Source organism: Orcinus orca, chromosome 12 (genome assembly GCF_937001465.1).
Source record: "Orcinus orca chromosome 12, mOrcOrc1.1, whole genome shotgun sequence".
NCBI classification, from domain to species: Eukaryota; Metazoa; Chordata; class Mammalia; order Artiodactyla; family Delphinidae; genus Orcinus; species Orcinus orca.
Genome location: NC_064570.1, coordinates 1,584,506 through 1,603,030, shown reverse-complemented (window position 1 = coordinate 1,603,030; position 18,525 = coordinate 1,584,506). Strand labels below are relative to the sequence as shown.

Sequence of the window (18,525 nt, the reverse complement as noted above, 5' to 3'; positions counted from 1 at the left end):
AGTCCACGGAAAGAAGGAGGTGCGAGCAGCCCCATGAGATACGCCTCCGCAGCTCCCACCTCCATTACAGGGCTGACTCGGGGGACGGTCACCCTCCAGCAGAGACCACGGCCACGCGCTGAGCACGCACAGACGGGGCTGCAGAGCCGCCTCTGGTCTTAGGGGGCTGGATGCGAAGGCTGGGAGTGAGGCCACAGCTAAGGTCCCACTGGGCAGGGGGCTGGGGACGAGGCCCTGTCCTCCCAGGACCGACGCACACACGGCTGTGGTCAGCGGTGCCTGTGAATGAACGCAGAAAGCCTGCGGGGCCCAGGGGGACGGTACGTGGGCTCCGAGGCTGGGCGGGGTGCTGAGGAAGCTGACGTGAGGCCGAGGCAGGAAGCCTGTCCCGCAGGACGCTTGTCATTTGCAGGGACTCCGGCGAAGGTTTCGAGTCTTCTGCAGAGAACAAGGGACGCGTGGCCCGGCCCTGAAGACCATGACAACGGGGTGTGGGAAACGCAGGGGGGCTGCCGCTGCTCCAGCAAACCTGCTCCCTGACCTTCCATGGCTCCCAGCCGCCCAGCGCCCACCCCCCTCCAGACACCACCTCCCCAGAACAGCGCCCAGCGCCCCTCCCCCTCCAGACACCACCTCCCCAGAACAGCGTATCACTGGAAATCTCCGCCTGGCGCGGTGGATGGGGGTAACTTCGAACATCAGGAAGAATGTAAAGGTCACATCAGTTAGGAAAAGAGGGCTCCCTGCCGTTAGGGGTGAACCTCGCCCCCAGCCAGGGCCCCAGTCCTGGATGGAGCCTGTGGCAGTGTGCTCACTGCGCCCTCCTGTCATCCTCCCAACCCCCCACCTCCTGCTCAGGCCCCACCCCCCGTCCTCCTGCAGCTGCCTCGGACCTCCCCTCCCCTCCCCGCCCCCAGCTGGGACTGTGTTATTTCAGGGGAGCGGGTGCTGGGGGGACTGCCCGTCCCAGCATCTCTGGTCACAGTCCCCTGAGCCGCCCTGGAGCACATCCCCACCCCCATTTTCCATCTCACCCCTGCATTCCCACCACTGAGCTGGGTCTCATCTCACCTCTCACTGTGAGAGCTGCGCACACCAGCGGGGCTCCTGCCAGCAGCAAGGCGGGGAACCCTAAGCCCAACCCCTCTGAGGCACAGAACGGGACAGCTGGGGCCGGCGTGGGGGGAGCGGTCCTGAGGCCCTCAGTTACTTTCCCCCTAATGTCGGCTCTCCTTGGGTCACGTCACTTAAAGGGGTGAAGCAAGACACTGTCCTCGTACCCCCTCCATTTTGGTAGGGTCTCCCCTGTGGATGGGATGGTGGCCCCGTCACCCTCTGGGGCCCTCCACCCCTCCTGCACCGGGCTTTAAATTGTGCGCCCAGAGCACAGACTTGGAAATTGGGAACGGGGCAGGGAGCGTGGGTCACAGACAGACGGAGGGTGTTGGCGGTGGACAGAATTTGGTGTTTGCAGAAACCACCCCCACCGCCGCAGGACAGCAGGGCTGGGGTGTCCCTGGGGAGAGCTGGCTCTGAGTCACGCTGATGGGCCCCCCCATCTTATGACAAGCTGGGGGCAAGGACTTCTTGTTCCCAAGAATCCCATTGCAGGGATAAGAGCACTGAGGCTGGAGGAGCCGGGGGCTCGTCCAAAGGCTGCAGCTGTTACTTGGCTGGGCAAACTAGGGCTTGTTCCAGTTTGGGACTTGGGGTTCTGCTGCTCCAGCTGTAACCTCCTGTCGTGGTCACCAGCTCCATAAGGTCGGCAGAGGAGCCCTGGGGTTGCCCTGCATCAACCCTCAGTCTTGCTCTGGGGCGACCCAGGATGGGAGGAGGGAGGGCAGGAAAGGACAGGACTCGGCCAGTTACTACAGCTGGGCAGTGGCCCAGGCCCCACCCCCAGCTCCCATTTCCCCCTTCTGCCCCGAGAGCAGATTCTTGGATTTCCCTCCCCGCCAGCCTCCTCTCTGTGCTGAACTTGCCATGACTGTGAACTTAGGAACTAGAGCCCCTATGCCCCCAACACGCCCAGAAGAGCGAAGCTGGCTGTGCACAGGTGGCACTTTGCCCGGCCGTGTGGAACAGAGGGCAAGGGCTTTGGGGAGCAGCTCAGTACCCACGCTTGCAGCCCTGGCCAGCGGGTGGCCGTGCACGCAGCTCAGCTGCAGGAGCGCCTGCCTTCGACCCCGTCTAGCGAAGCTGACTTCTTCCCAATTGTGAGTGGTCCAAACCAAGGCGCCTGTGATGTATTTGTCTGTCTGCTGCTGGGTGACTCGTTTCTGCCCCTCGAGGCCTGCCTGCCGGCTCTTCTGGGTAAGCGCCTACCCTCGCTGGGAGCCCACGCTGTCCCACTGCTCTGACGCACAGGGACACTGGAGCTGCAGCTCAGCAGAAAGACACACTTTGGAAAGTACAGTGGATTTTGGCAAGAGGCTGTCCAGGTGCCAGGGCCACACGCTGGGGCTGTCTCCCTTGGGAGGCCACGCGGGGCAGGGAAGGTGCTGACACCGGCGCCAGGCTACGGGTTCCACCCCGGACTGGCCACTGGCAGCGGGGTGACGCGGGGAGGGGTCCCCGAGTCTCCGCACCTCCACAGATCCTGCGCTAAGCGACCCGGCGGGCGCGGGGCAGAGGGGCGAGGTGGGGACGGCCCACCCCACACGGAGGGGTGTGTGGCTGACACTCGCCGTGGACGGTGGCAGGAAAGCAGACCTGTCCAGTGCGTTCTATTGCTTCTTTTGAATCCTCTACACACGGGGCAGCGCATCTCACCCGCTCGGGGGAGACCCGCCCGAGGCCTCTGAGGGTCCTGTGCGGGCCGCGGAGACCCAAACGCAGACCCGGCCACGGCGGCCCTGCTCATCTGAAAGCAGGACTCTGCCCTGAAACAGGCGTGAGGACCTCGGCCAAGACAGAGGGTCACGGGACACGCGCTGCCGGCCGGGCAGCGTGGGGCAGGTCACCCCTGTGCTTGGCGGAATCCATCCCTTCATTGATCCGGGAGGCGTCTGCTGAGCCCACAGACGAGCTGCCAGGTGCCGCCCGAGTCCCTGGGAAACAAAAACAGCCCCTCAGCCACGCGCTCCGTCCCTCCCGCCCTCTGCTCTGGACAGCAGGCTTGGGAGTGGCCTGGTTTCTTTCTTCTCCCACCCCAAGTCCAGACGGTAGCAAATCCTCACGGTTTTATCATCAAACCACGCCCAGCACCTTCCGGCCACGCCCCCTCCACTGCCTGGTCCACACCCCTCTCATCTTTAGCCTGGACGAGCGCAGGGGCTCCCAAAGTCTCCTCTCTCAGCCCCCAGCCCTCTGCTCTTAACATCTCAGCCCCCAATTCTTGCTAAAACACGGGGCAGATCACGCACTCCAGCTCAAAGCCCGAGAACGGCGCACACCTCCCACCAAGGAGAGACCGGAGTCCTGAAAGTTACCTCGGCCTTCAAGCCCCTGGACCTTGGCCTGTGTCCCCTTCAGAACTCAAGGCCGTGGCCATCACACGCCCCCCCTCCTTGAGAACTCAAGGTCATGGCCATCCGGCCATCCCACATACCACCCCCCGCCCCCTTCTCCGGGCCTGAAGAGAAGCCCTGTCAGTGGCGGTGGACCAGTGCACTTGGTATTACACTTGGCCACGACCAAACCCATTTCCTAAGCGGAAGTGTCACTGTAGACCCTGACGAGGATCCTTCCAAGTTTATAGGTCTGTCTGACTTTTACAAGGTGGCTCAGGTTCCCTGGACCAACCCCAAGGTTTCCATCTGCTCAAGGTCACAGCAGTACCCGAGAAATGTAAACCAAGGTGGACTGAGGCTTTTCTCAGAACCGCCAATGGGTTCTCAGGTCGGAGAAGCACACCAGGGCATTCAGAGGCCAAAAGGTCTTTGGAAGTCTTTGGAGATGCTGTTAATGGCACGTGTTGGGGTGGAATTCACGAGATCTGGACCCTCCCTCATGACGAGACACTCGGAACAGCCACCTAAAGTGTTGCTCTTCCAGAACTTTCTGCTTCTTCGCTTAGGAAGCTGAGTTCTGGGGCTGGGGGATCCAACACATAAGCTCCTCTTGTTGGCGGGTGGAGTGAAACGAGGCTGTTGTCTCATGTGTCGTGTGCTGTGACCTCAGCGCCCCTCGTTCAGTGTAAGAGGTGCGTGTGCTCTACAGACGCGTGTCCTCACCAGCCACTTGCTGGCAGGGGACCTTGGCGAGCTAGTTAACCCCTCCCACTCAGGAGTCCTTGAACCCCTCCCTGCTCAGCAGAGCCTGACCTTCGCCTGTCACCGCCTCCTGCCCCTTCCCAGCAAGGTTCCACCTCCGGGGAGCCTGGCTGAGACCTCACATTTGCACTTTCATACTTTCTTTAAATATAATGCATTTTACATTTCACTTCTGTATATTTACACTTTAAACTTTTGCAAACGCTTTTCTATACGCTGTCCCGTAAGACAAAAGGGGCAAGAGAAGCGCCCAGGAACAGAACCAATCACCGAGACCAGAACCGAGACACCCGGCCGGTGCTGCTCTCACCCTGCCTCCACAGGGCTAGCCAGGCCAGGGGCCTCCCAGCCCGGATGCCCAGGCGGGTCCTCCGTGTGTTCTGAGGGGCCCTGGCTCGCTCTGGACCAGAGAAGTCCTGAGTGCAGACCTCCCCGAGGTGCACAGAGGGGCAGAGCCTCCCCAGCCCCTGCAGCAGGAAATGAGGCGTCCTGCAATTCCCGAGAGAATGAACAAGACAGCTCTAGTGAAAGGGGACGGCGCCTGCTTCTCCTCGACTTCACGTTATGAGTTTACAAGCCAGGGGTGGAAGCTTATAGACAGGGTCCTGAGCAGCAAGAAAACCGCAGACCGATCTCCCGCACGCAGGCAGAACGCCCGGCACGCGGCACAGCGACGCCCACGTCAGCCCCTCCCTGCTGCATGACTCCCCGGGGGGACCCTTCCGCCGAGGCAGCGGCGCCCCCTGCTGAGAGCTGTCGACGGCTGAGAAGTGGAACGAAAACCTGAGCCCGCAGCTAGGAAAGCACGGTGTTGAGGAAAGGCTGAGCCTCAGGCCAGACCGGCCCAAGCTCCAGGCGACTTTGGGCCCGTTCCCCTGGGCGCCAGGACACTGGGCCTGTACAGGCAGGCTGGCCACAGACGGGGTGCCCAGCCCGCCGGGCTCGCGGCTCCGACGCCTGGCTCTTCTGCTCGTCCTCCTGCTGCTGAGGGTGTGTGGGTCCTGACACCTGTCATATGGAGCCTCAGAACACGCAGCTCCCGGCCCTGCAGCAGCCCAGGCCCAGCGGGTCCTGACACTCGTCATATGGAGCCCCAGAACACCCAGCTCCCGGCCCTGCAGCAGCCCAGGCCCAGCGGAGAAGCCGCGCTTGGTGCCTGCTTTCGGGAGACCAGGGAAGAGCCAGGGCGGGAGCCTCTGCATAGCGCGCGTCTCCAAAGACGTGACTGATCCAAGTTGCTGTTAATGCAAAGAATCGAGAACGATTTCAAATACACACCAATTTCAAACCAACAGCATCAAACCAACAGTTCCAGTTTGAAACACGCACCATTATTCATGAAACGGCGCTGGTTTAAGGGCAAAGCCGTGGTGGGCGGGAAATGGCGGGTGTGGTGACCAGTTATCCGAAGCCGACAGCCCATCCTATTTCCCAGGGAGCAGGAATGTTTTTTCCAAACCCTGGGTGTTTTCCGAGGGCGCTCCACGTGTGGGCGGGGCACAGACACCCACCCCAGAGCCCGGTCTCAGGGTCCAGCACCAGTAAACGCCCTCTCTTTCCAGAACCCAAAGGACGAATCCCGACGGCAAAACCCCTCGGAGCTGAGAGAGAGCCGCTCAGACCTAAGGAGCATCGGGGTGAGAGACGCTGGCGCTGGGGGAGAGGCGCCCTGGGAGGAGGCAAGGGAGGCCGCGGGGGCAGAGCGTCCTGGGGGGCCGGGGGAGCGCCCCTGTCAGCGACCAGCTTATCTGGTTAACTAGTCACCTGGCAAGAGCTCTGGGAAAGGCGCGGATGCGGGAAGATGGACAGATGCCCGAGTGGGGGCTCCAGCACCGAGATGAGTGGGCGTCCACTCCGCCGACGGGGCCTCATGTGCCCCGAGGACGTGCCCAGGCCGCACGGGGCAGGCCTGACGCAGTGTGGACCCTGGGGGGCGGGGGGGGTGCCCTGGCGGGTGCGGGGAGTGGCTGCTGCCTGCGAGCTTCCCAGACCTTCCTCAGGTTACGGGAGCGGGGGCGGGGTGGGGGGGAGGGGGTGCGTGGGGGGAGGGGCCGCTCTGGCCTGGGGCCCTGACCCTGCTGCAGGTGTGCGCTGCTCGGTGCTCCCTCTGCCTGGAGGGTGAGCCCCGGGACCCCTGCGCGTTCAAAGGCAAAGTCAAGGGTCAGCCCAGGACACAGAGGTCCCCAGACTGGGGAGCGTCCAGGGCCCAACCTCACGGAGCAGTGGCCTGAGGCCCACAGTGGGGGGCACCTCCTGGGGAAGCAGAGGCTTCCTACACGGGGGCCCCCGAAGGGTCTCCATCACCTTTCATGTTGCACCCAGCACGTAGCCTGCGGGGTCGCTGGGAGGGGTTCGGCCAGCAGCCCGGTGCCCCCGCCCCGAGTCCCAGCCCCTGCCTGCCGGCCCCCAGGGCTGCACTGGCTCATCGACCATGGCCCCGGAGGAGCACGTTTCACCTGTGATTGGGGTCACACACGCGTGTCGGCCCGGAGGAAGCGCGAGGCCTCCAGCGGACGCCCCACGGTGGAGGCGGCCATCGAGAGAACGTGACCACCGGCTGACCACCAGCCGGACCCAGACGCTCCGTACCCGCCCTCGGACGCAGGCTCTGCCGCCGGTTCCCGCAGGAGAGGCAGTGTCAGAGCCGCGGCTGAGGCCCTCTGGAGGTGAACTCAGCCGACCGTCAGGGCCTCCGTGTGAACTTGAGACTCTGGCGGGCGGGGTGCCCGAGATGGGCGTCGCACCCAAGTCCCTGCTTAGTAAACTTGCACCTGCCGCCCGGGTGTCTGCCTCTTTCCTGGTCTCTCCTGCCCTCCACTTACGGAGCCAACTTCAAATGCCACCCGGGAAACTCCCGAGCCTGCGAACCGTCCAGGGGCAAAGCTGGGTGGGTCGCGGTGAGCGCCGCTCCCTGAAATCGCTGTTCCCGCGTTGGGAGCGTGCGCTAGGGCTCGGGGGAAACCTTTACTTATCGGGGTCCCAGTCACGAGTTAGCTGGCCGCTCCTGAGACCCCAGGGCCCCAGCACCCGAAAGGGGCCCACAGGCCCGTGCCCAGCCTAGAGGACCACGTGCGGCCTCGTGGCTGCCCAGCCCTCGTGTGTCTGCCTGGCTGGGCCACGTAGCCGGTGTCCAGCTGCTCGGAGGGGGTTTTGGGGTGAAGTTATGGTCTAAACAGCTGACTTAAGCAAAGCCCGTGAGCCTCCGCAGTGTGGGCGGGCCGCACGCAAGCGGTCCAAGGCCTTGAGGAAAGACTGAGGTCCCTGGAGGAGGCCATTCTCCTCCAGACGGCCTTCGACTCGAGTTGCAGCGTCAGCTCTTCCTGGGTCTGCAGCCCTGCCGCCTGGCCCGCCCCGTGGATTTCAGACCTGCCCGCCACTCAGTCGCGACCCAGCCCCTCAAAATGCAGCTCTCTCCCGGAGAGCCACGACTAAACCCCCATGTTCGACACCCATTCTATTTATCTAAACCCACATTCCTGCTTCCTGGTGACGCCCCGCGAACACACGCGGGCAGGTGGGGGGCTCCTGCACGGTCCTCTGCCCTCCTCCCTTCCAGGGCACCCCGCCTGCCGGGTCCAGGGGAGCAGACCCGTCCCACCTCCTCTCTGCCCTGCGCCACACACTGGCGTTTCCCTCCTTTCTCCTCCCACCAGCCTGGCCTGTGCCGCCCACGTGTCCCGCCTGGGCCAACAAAGCAGCCTGCTCCCCTGCCGCCCCTCCCTCCCTCCCTCCCTCTCCTCACAGCTGCCCAGACAGACGTCTGGAAACAGGGTGGGATGCGCCTGCCGCCCGCCCAGGGCAAGTCCTCCAAAGGCACCCCTGCCCCTCAGGGCGTCTCCCCCTGACTTGGCGCAGCGGCTGGGCTCTGTCGTCCTCCACCTCCTCCTCTCCTGCCCAGCCCCTCACCTTCTCCGCGTCCAGAATTCTACGGGGCCTTCCCACCACGGCCCGCACGGGCTCCCCACCTCAGGGTCCCCCCACCTTGGGGACCCCACCTCTGCGCCGTCCTGAGTACCGTTCCCTCCGCCTGGGATGCGCTACCTCAGGCCAAGGCCCCTTCCCACCGTCCACTGGCCTCTGGCCGCCAGCCACCTGGCACCGACCCTGTATCTCCCCGGGCACGTGGACTCCTGTGTGCCAGACCTCTGTGCCCCCCGTGTCCTCGGGCTGGTCTCCCGTGCTGCGCCCCACACTTCCTAGGGCAGGTCTGTGCCCGGCTGCTTCGCTGCCCCTGGGCCCAGCTGCCCGGTGCACACGCATGAGAAGCCCAGGGCCACGTCCCTCTCTTGGGAGCAGAGAACAAGCTGCAGGGTCACCCGTGGCTTCCTCTACAAGAGCAGAGGCAGGTCCGCTCAGCCCTGTGTCCTGGCAGGGGCTCGACTCGTGGCACAGGGCATGCACCTGTGAAGATCCCTTCCAAGAAAGGACTGACTTTCACCCGCTCCCCCCAGACTTTTCTCCCTGTTGGGTGGGGCTGGGAGGGAGGCACCGACAGGAGGTCTTGGCCGTGGCCTCAGGGGACGAGGAGAAAACGGCCAAGGGCAGGGTCCCCTGGGCGTCCAGGCGCACAGGCAGGCACCGCGGCCTCAGGGCTCATCCTGCCGGCGCTCAGCCTCCGTCCTGCATGTGCCGCGCTATCAGGATCACACTCTAGGTGTCCTTCCGCCAGGGTTTGGGGTCCTGGGGCCCGCGGGCACCCTGTAAACCTCTCTGCTTCCTGATCCATTATGTTGTCGAGCGAAGTAACTGGAATAACGACCCCCTTGGTGATGAAAGAAGCTTAATGTCATCATCACAGTCAGGCCCGTGTGTGCAGGTGGTGCCCCAGGAACCAGCGGCCACCCAGACCCACCCAGAGGGGCTGCTGCCCATTGCCGTCAGGGGTCCCTCCACGGGTGCCTAGAGAAGGGAGCCTCAGGTGTTGGGCCCTGTCGTGCTCTGTAGACAGGACAGGGAGCACGGTCACGCAGGCCGCGTCTGGGCTTGTGTGGGGAGCAGAGGGCGGGGTCCCTGGGGCGCTGACACTGGTGTAGGGCGCGCGGCCCCCTTTCCCCACCCCCGTCCACACATCTGTGTCGTGATGGCCACAGTCGCTCTCGCAGTTGCTCACTGAGTCCCCTCGCTGACTGATCCACCAGCCTCCCGCCGGGCTTCCCAGCAGGGGCACAGGGGGGTGTGGACTGCAGGGTGAGAGGTGCCCAGCCCAGGGGTGCAGGACTGGGGAGGGGGCCGAGCCCAGGGGTGCAGGGACTGGGGACAGGGCCGAGCCCAGGGGTGCAGGACTGGGGAGGGGGCCGAGCCCAGGGGTGTATGGACTGGGGAGGGGGCCGAGCCCAGGGGTGCACAGACTGGGGAGGGGGCCGAGCCCAGGGGTGTATGGACTGGGGAGGGGACCCAGCCCAGGGGTGCAGGGACTGGGGAGGGGGCCGAGCCCAGGGGTGCAGGGACTGGGGAGGGGACCCAGCCCAGGGGTGCAGGGACTGGGGAGGGGCTGAGTGCAGGGGTGCAGGGACTGGGGAGGGGGCTGAGCCCAGGGTGCAGGGACTGGGGAGGGGGCTGAGCGCAGGGGTGCAGGGACTGGGGAGGGGGCCGAGCCCAGGGGTGCAGGAACTGGGGAGGGGGCCGAGCCCAGGGGTGCAGGGGCTGGGGAGGGGGCTGAGCGCAGGGGTGCAGGGACTGGGGAGGGGGCTGAGCCCAGGGTGCAGGGGCTGGGGAGGGGGCTGAGCGCAGGGGGCAGGTACTGGGGAGGGGGCCGAGCCCAGGGTGCAGGGACTGGGGAGGGGGCTGAGCGCAGGGGTGCAGGGACTGGGGAGGGGGCCGAGCGCAGGGTGCAGGGAGATACAAGGTTCCCGTAGTCAGAGACGTTCCCTCCCTGCTGGCGCCCACCCTCAGCCGCGCCCAGGTGCCTGGGTCACACTGTGTGCTCTAAGGATGAGGGAGAACAAGGTTCAGGTGACCCCGAGGCTTTCCTGAGTGACAGCCGCCCTCAGACAGCAGGTGTCATCTGAGAACATCCCAGCCCCGCGGTCCTGCCACGGCAGAGACCTGACCAGCTCCTCAAAATCCAGTCATTTCGAAAACAAGGCACAGTTCTTGTCAAGTACAAAGTACCCGGTCTTTGCGTCAGGGACACTTCAAACTTTAAGGAAGCCAGCGACTCTGTGTAGGCAAGTCTTGTACTTTTCCAAACCAACCACCTTCCTAAAAAGGCTGAGGCCGCGAAACCAACGGGCCAGGAGTCAAGAAGCAGCTCTGCTCGCCCTGAGCTCAGGGCGCATCTGTGCAGCTCTGCTTGCCCTGAGCACAGGGCGCATCTGTGCAGTGCCAGCCACCTCTGCGGGGGGGGGGGGGGGCAGCCACGCCTAAGAAGATGCACAAACGGCCCTCCTGGCGGGATCAGGCGGCCGAGACGGGAAACCCGCAGGCCTGCACCTTGTCAACACGGCTGGCTGGCGTTCAGCCCGCCCTTCTCAAGAGTAAAATGGCGCAGCGACGGCTGGCGGATTAAAGCTCCTGGGGAGTTACTGCTTCCAGAAGAGAGGAAATGGGGGCCCTCTGCAGACCCTGTTAGGAGGAGGGCAGGGTGCCCCAAACAGTCCCCGTGGGGCAGACCAGTCCTGGCTAAAGTGGGGCTGGGGTGAGGTGACAGGCGACCAGGCCCTGCCCTCTGAGTAGCCGGCAGGCCACCCAACCCTGCCGTGTCCTGCTGAAAAACACGTTGAGGTTCTAGTGGGCCTGTCTTCCCAGTCTTGGGAGGCCTAGGATTTCCTGAGGTTCAGGTTCACGTCTCCCGCTCACCGCAGGGACTGCTCGGTGCCAGGCCGGAGTCCGGGAGGACCGGCACCTGATGACAGCTGCTCTCGGAAAAGCCACTCTTCACTTGGGGGCCACAGGGCCCTGCCACGCACACAGCCCCGCACGTCCCACCTACAGCCCCACCGTCGGGGCGTGGACCTCAACATACCCACCAGCCATCCAGCCCGTGCCCAGAGGCCAGGAAGGGGTTGCCACAAAATGCCCACCTGGGCCCACCAGGTCACCACTTTAATAACCTAACCCAGGCCAGCAGGTGGCTGGGGCCTCTGTGCCCTCGCGTCACCACATCCTGGTCACCAGAAGATCCCTGAAAGTCCAAGGGGAATGAACTGGACACAACTATGTTACGTGGGGCGTGGCTTACAGAGCCTCCTCGTGTCAAGCACGCAGCTGGCCCTGCGCACCCCGGCCCCCAGGTAAGCACAGCCGCGGGGCCTGGGCTGGGCCTTCCCCTCACTTCCTTTTGTCTGCCTGCCTCTGCTGGGAGGACACTGGGACTGGGTGGGTGGGCGCGGGACACACGTCCCTTTTTGTCTTCAGTCACATTCGTCCATATTTGATGGACGCAGGGGGCCGAGGTTCCACAGAAAAGCGGGGACAGGGGTGTTTCAGGGCCAAGTGGCCAGCAGCCCCCTTCCCGATGGAAAGGCCCAGCTCCCCACCAGCAGCGTCCTAGAGAAGTCCGCTCGCCTTTCAAGGAAACTCGGAAGGTGGAAGAAGACACACTCACCCACTGACCCCAGCGCTGGCCTCAGCCCCTCCCCCGCAGCCCCTCCCCCGCGGCCCCTCCCCACGCCCCAGCCGCTTTCTGCTCCAGCCTTCCTCTCTGGGGAGGAAGAAGAGAGGGGCTGTGGCCACGCTGCTGAACCAAGGAATGCCCTCAACTTGGTGATTCACAGCTAATGTCGTTTTGTTGCCTTGCGCCAATGCCACCCCCCCACCCCACACACAAATCACCCAGAACAGCCCGACCCTGTGACCTGGGAAGTTCCAGTCCCCCTGGGAATCCCATACCCTGCAGGCAGGCAGGTACCCCTCACCTGGGTGTCTGCCTCTCGGTGCTTTGGCCGGTCCTCCAGGCTTCTCCAGGTCAGCCTCAGGCAACGTTCAGAGTCGCGCCCTCTCCAAAGGAGCTCAGAAAGTCCACGTTTCAGGCCGCACCTGGATGGAGAGTCGGGGGGGGGGCGGGGCGGGGGGCGGATAAAGGAGGCCGCGCCGCCAATGCAGACCAGCGCCGCAGCCCTGGACTGAGTCGGGAGCGCGGGCCACTGTGGGGTGTGGGTGTGGTGGTGATGGGGCTGTGAGAAGCCGCGGAAGGAGTGCAGGGCGGGGGTGCCGGAGGGGGCCGGGGGTCCAGGGGGTGCCAGGGGGGCCGGGGGCTTCCTCTAGAAGGGCTGGCCGGGACGCGCCGGACCGCTCCGCGCAGAGCCTGGGCCCGGACCGGGTCTCTAAGTAAGAAGCCGCCCAGGGGCGATAGCAGGCCCGGGGGAGGGTCCCGACCTCCGCCTCTGGGTGGGACCTAGAGGCGTAAACCAGGAAAGGCGACGGCCGTGAGGTGACAGCCGTCGGATTCGGTGCCCGCGACCCCCGGGACCCCCGGCAGGGGCCGGGGCCGGGGTCGCAGGAAGGGGGTGCCCCCCGCCGCGGAGACTGACACGCTCACCTGCGGGGATCAAAGTCGGGGTCCAGACAGGGTTCACGGTTCCGGGTCCGGGTCGGGGTCTGGGTGGGCGTCGGGGTCCGTATCGGGGTCAGGATTTGGGTTCGGGTTGGGGTCCGGGTCGGGGTGAGGGTCCGGGTCTGGGTCAGGGTCCGGGTCTGGCTTCGGGTCCGGTTCCGGGTCCGGCTCCGGTTCGGGGTCGGGGTCCGGATCCGGGTCGGGGTGAGGGTCTGGGCGAGGGTCCAGGTCGGGTCCCGGGGCGGCGGACTGAACGTCGCCGCAGCTCGGTTGCAGTCAGGCTGGAACCCGCGGGGGCGGCGGTTGGGGACGATCCCCAGGGGGAGGTGCCCGGGCTCGGGATTGGCCGGCGCCCCAGCCACTGCCCGCTTCCTCCCGCCCCCGCCCCGCCTTCTCCCCCTTTCTCCCAGCCCCGCCCTTCCTCAGCCCCCACCACCGCGTTCCTCCCTCCCCGCCGGACCAGCTGGACGGCCCGGCCGCGGGGCTCGAGCATCCCGGGTCGCACCTTGCTGAGGGTGCAGCCTCGCGGGGTCGCAAGGTCCTTGGGTCCCATTCTCCGGCGTTCGCACGGGCCCGGGCGCACCGGTGGTGTCTGGTGGAAACGTCCCGCCGGACCTCCACCAGCCAGCGCGCACCCGCTCGCACTGGAGGCGCAGCGCGGTGCCTGGCGAGCGGAGGTGTGCCCAGGGACCTGGTGACCTGCGGGGGGACCCAGAACCCACCAGTGGGACGCGCGCGAGGCAGTAGTGGGAGAGCCCGGCGCGCGCGTGGAGGGATGCACGCCGTTTCCAGTGCCGCAGGGCCCGAAGCTGATGCAGCCGCGGGACCCTGAGGAAGGGCTGGGGTATGATGTCGAGAGAAAAGTAGGCCCAGGGCCCTGGGAGGGGCTGCGAGGGAGCAGTCCTGAACCCTAAACCTCACCAATTCCCAGCTTTGTTTTTCTTCATAGCTCGTGTCAGCTTCTAGTATATTACCTTATTTACTCTTTCATTTTGATCAAGTCCCCCCCACCAGGGCAGGTATTTCTGTTTGTTTGCTGCGGAGACCCAAACACCTAGAAGAGTGGCTGGCAGCTCACGGTTATTTGTTCAGTGAGTAAGTTCGTACCTCGGGGTCACACTCAAACCGACAACTGGGGTAAAGCTGTCCCCAGCTCCATTTACTCACGGCTTCCTTGGGACGCTCTCAGCACTGCAAACCTCAATTACTTCACAGACTCAGTTGCAGTGTGATTTTTCAGGTGCCCTCCCCCCCCCCACTCAACGGTGAGAGCCTTGTAGTTGGGTACAAGGTATTTTTCATAATGCCAACCATCTACTGGGTGCTCAATAGTATGCTGAATTCTGCAAGACAGGGGCCAATCTTCCTATTTTATAGAGCAGGACAGTGAGGGCTGGAACAGATCAAAGCTCGGGTAAGGGGGCACAAGGCTTTCCCCCGTTGCACAGCCTAGAGACCCACCGTGTCCTGCTGTCTGCGTTTGCCCTTCACCACGTAGTCAACACTCAGCGGGTGAGTCTCGTTCGTCGGCAGGCAGAAACTTGTTGAATAAATGAATTTATTAGCAAACCATTATAAATTGTGCCCTTACACTTATTTAATTATGCCCTTACGTTTACACCTTTCAAAACAGCTTCATTTACTATCTCATGGGATCAGCCCAACGTGAAAACTGGCAGAGGAAGTATTACGCAGTGGCTAAGCACGTAGATTCCGGAGCCGGACTGTGGGGTCCAAAACCTGGCTTTGTCACTTTCTTGCTATGTGATCTTAGGCTACTTAACCTCTCTTTGCCTAAAAAGGGGATGATAATAGTACTTACTCATAGAGGGGTCTGAGGATTAATTGAGTTAATATTTGTAAAACATTCAGAAGTGCCTGGCATGTAAGGGCTAAGGAAGCGTTGGCCTCTATCCTTTTTTCCACCCAACAAGACAATCTGCAGATAGAACAGATCAACAATGTAAAACATGTGCAAAGCACCGGGCCCTTTGTCTCACAGGGAGGAGCTCTGGTGGTCTTAACTTACCCCTCCAGCCCTTCCACTTCCTTTCTAGCTGCAGTGGTGACAGAGCAAAGACCCACGTCAATGAGGATGACCCCTGCCATTGTGCCAAGAACGGTGCCATGAACGGTGAAGACCTTGGTGCTGGGGACAGGGGAGCACAGACCAGCATGTTCCAGAAACCTCAAGAAGGCTTGGAGTCCGGGTGTCGTGATGCCTGGATATGTGCGTTGTCTGGGTGCTTTCTGGTTTTGTCTGTGTTGGTTTATAAGCTTGTAGGGGAGCCGTGACAACTCCCATATTTGCCCAGGCTCACTGTCTGGAATCCCTAGCTGGCCATCCAGATCTGCACTGGTACAGTCCATACCCGTCTCCAGGAGGCCTTGATCTGCTCAGCTCCTTTGCCCTGTCCTCAGCAGAGATGGGGCTGAAGGGCATCCATCTTCCTGATGCTCCACTGGGTAGCAGGGGGTGGCTGGGATCCCCTCTCTGAGTGAATTAGCTCAATGTTTCCCTTCCTTTTACATCTTCATAAGCTCCAAATTGTCACAAGACGCCCTGCACGCAATTCTATGTCTGAGGTTGTTTTGTGAAAGTTGTCATATAATTCCAAGTTTCAATGTTAATATCCATGAGCAGTTATTACACATGGTGACAATTATCTTACATAATTAACGAAGGAAATTAAAATTTACTTTGTGACCTTTTTGGTGTCACAATAACTGGGCAACAGTGAACTTAGTCTAAGTTTAGTCTAAGATGCACAGTTTCATTTTCCTAGAAGGTGCTAAAATAACAAGTTTGTGCTGCCCTGGTGCACTTGCTGGAACGTACCACCAGCCTGGAGATGCAGCTCCGAGGCCCAAGGCACTTTCCTATGTGATAAACATTATATGCTAAACAGCAATGGCTGTTAACCTTTCTAGCTGAGAGTTTAATGATTCTCTCTCCCTAGAAAAAGATATAAAATGTCCAGCCTGGAGAGGAGGGAAGGAAAATAATTTTTTTTAATTATATATTTACAGAGAAAAATGTCTGGATGGAAATACATGAACACACATCAAAAGTAGTAAGATTTTAGGGTTTTTTGGCTTGTCTTTTTTGTTAATGAATAATTCTTAACAGTAATAAGAAGAATTATTTGTAAATAATAAGTATCAAATAAATAATAAGTATCAAATTATTTCTTACTTGATAAGAATTAACAAAGAAAAACACCCAACAACCTGTTGGAAGAGGGAATGCTTTAGTTCCAGGAAACAAGATAAATTGCTGGTTGATTTCTCCATCCTCAGTTTTTTAGCTGCAAAAATAGAACAGAATTTCAGCTCTTCACTGCAGCCTCGCCTAAGGATGCCGGTGAGGAGAATTGTCCTTGCCTCAAGGCGCAGAGCTCCAGCTCCACCCGGGGCCCATCTCACTGTTGATCAGCTGTTTCTACAGATTCCCTGAATAACCGGCCCACAAACTGCTGGTTCTGCTTCAGAGTGGGCTTCTTCCAGAAGCCTGGTATCAGGCTTGTTTTGTTCTGTTGTTTCAAAAAGCTTCTCTGGATGTAGACTTCTCTCTTTGGACCCTGGTGGCTCCACTGCCTTTCCAAATGATTTTTCCCTCTTAAAGAGAACAGTTATCAAGAAGAGGTTTTTTGTTTATTTGCTTTTGTTTTTAAAGGGGGAGCAACAGGAACTCTCACACGTTGCTGGTGGGAACGCAAAATGATGCGGCCAGTTTGGAAGACAGTCTGGGGGTTTCTTACAAAACTGAACATATTCTCACCATATGATCCGGCAATCACATCCCTTGGTATTTACTCAAATGAACTGAAAACTTATGTCTGCACAGGAAACCTGCACATGGATATTTATGAGAGCTTTACTCATAATTGCCCAAACTTGGAAGCAACCAAGATGTCCTTCCGTAGGTGAATAGAATAAACCTTGGTTTTATTTATGTTCATCCGGACAATGGAATATTATTCAGCAGTCGGAAGAAATGAGCCGTCAAGCCATGAAAAGACATGAAGGAACCTTAAATGCATACGACTAAATGAAAGAAGCCAACCTGAAAAGCTACGTACTGTGTGATTCCAACTATATGGAAAAGGCAAAACTATGCAGGCAGTGAAAAGATCAGGGGATGCTGGGGGCTGAGGTGGGGGAGGGAGGGATAAGCACAGCACAGGGGATTTTTAGGGCAGTGAGACTACTCTGCATGATACCGTAATGGTGTCATTATACGTTTGTCCAAACCCACGGGAAGTACACCACCAAGAGTGACCTGAAGCAAACTATGCCTGGACTTCAGTTAATAACAATGTATCGACATTGGCTCATCAGTTGTAACAAATGTGCTGATTCTGTAGAAGACGGTAGTAATAGGGGAAATTGGAGGAGGGATGAGGCGGGTATATGGAAATTCTCTGTATTTTCTGCTCAGTTTTTTCTGAAAACCTAAAATTGCTCAAAACAAATTTTCAGAAGGGGACTGTGCTGTGGGTTGACGAGGATGTGTGCCCATGTAAATAAGTACTAAAAGGGAGGGCGGGCATAGAGGAGAATTCTTGAAGACTTAAAAAAATGTCAAAATCATGATCTCTTCACCATCGCTTTGACAAAATTCTTTCCCTTCTCTCTCATTTGTAGGATATCTCTCCAGGTGGCAGAGAGGCGAGCGGCCCTGTGCACCATTTAAAGAGCAAAGCGGCTGGGAAGCAGTGGTGCTGGGGGAAGGGCCACCCGAAGGCCTGCTTGGGCAGGAGGTGCACCTCCAGGACGGCCCACGTACCTGGCTCATAGCAAGCTCGCCGCGCCTCATGTGGGCCTCTGAAGGGGGCTTGTGTCTTCCCAACAGGACAGCAAGGGCAATGAGGACCATGTCCCAGTCCCCTTTATGACCAAGTCTCCGAAGGCACACCCTGTCACGTCCCCCTTTATTCTAGTGGCCAGAGCGGCTCAGGGAGTCTAGCCCACCCCCAAGTGGAAGCAGGAGCAGCAGAGATGCTGTGGACACATTTAAGGTCCTCACCCCACTCAGCGGGCGGCGCTGGAGCATCTTTTGGAGCTCTGGACAACGTGACAGCCACCAGCCAGGAGCGGCTGTTGACCACCTGAAATGGAACTGGTCCAAAGTGAAATGTACATTAAGTATAAAACACACATCAGATTTTGAAGACTTAGCATGAAAAAAATGCAAAGTATCTTATTAGTTTTTAAAATCCCAGTTACGTATTGAAATGACAGCGTGTGTGTTTCTGTTGGAAAGGCCCTCTGGGCCGAGCACTTAGGTCCCCAGGCCCCCAGTGTCCCTTTTGCTCAAGGATTCAGCCCCGGCACACCCTCTCCAGCTGGCTCCCCACAGAATCTGGGCCCTTCTCTGTCACCGTGAAGGACCTCGACATGTGGCGACCTTCCGGAATCTGTGCCTGTGTGAGGTTTGGAGGACCGACAGGGCAGGGGCCGGAGAGGTTCTTGGGGAGCAGACACTCCAGCAAGACTTCTGGGTGGTCTGGAAACCACAGGGGGCAGCAGCCAGGACAGGATTCCTGCCAGAGGGAGGGGGGAGGAGGGAGCTGCGTTTACCCGCCCCCCTGGGGGGACACCTGGAGCCCTGGATGGGGTCACGAAGGATACTGGTGGGCTGAATTGTGTCCCCAAAAACATGTTGATGTCCTAAGCCTCGGTGCCAACGAAGTGGCCTTATATGCAAGTAGAATCTTGCAGGTGTATTCAGTTAAGATGAGGTCATGCTGGGCTGGGTGGGGGGCGTACGGGGCGGCGCACGATCACACATGACCGGGGTCCTTGTAAGAAGAG

At 60.5% G+C, this 18,525-nt stretch overlaps 1 protein-coding gene across 1 annotated transcript in view; it reads right to left on the bottom strand.

Moving 5' to 3' along the window:
• Nucleotides 1–13,340, bottom strand: part of FRMD1 (FERM domain containing 1) — a 50,460-nt gene extending 37,120 nt beyond the window's left edge. Inside the window, exons 1-3 of the mRNA XM_049695210.1 lie at nucleotides 13,214–13,340; nucleotides 12,694–12,989; nucleotides 12,071–12,191 (exon numbers count right to left, since the gene is read on the bottom strand). The gene's annotated coding sequence lies outside the window, so the exon portion shown is untranslated. The remainder of the gene's footprint in view (nucleotides 1–12,070; nucleotides 12,192–12,693; nucleotides 12,990–13,213) is intronic.
• Nucleotides 13,341–18,525: the final 5,185 nt, after the last annotated feature.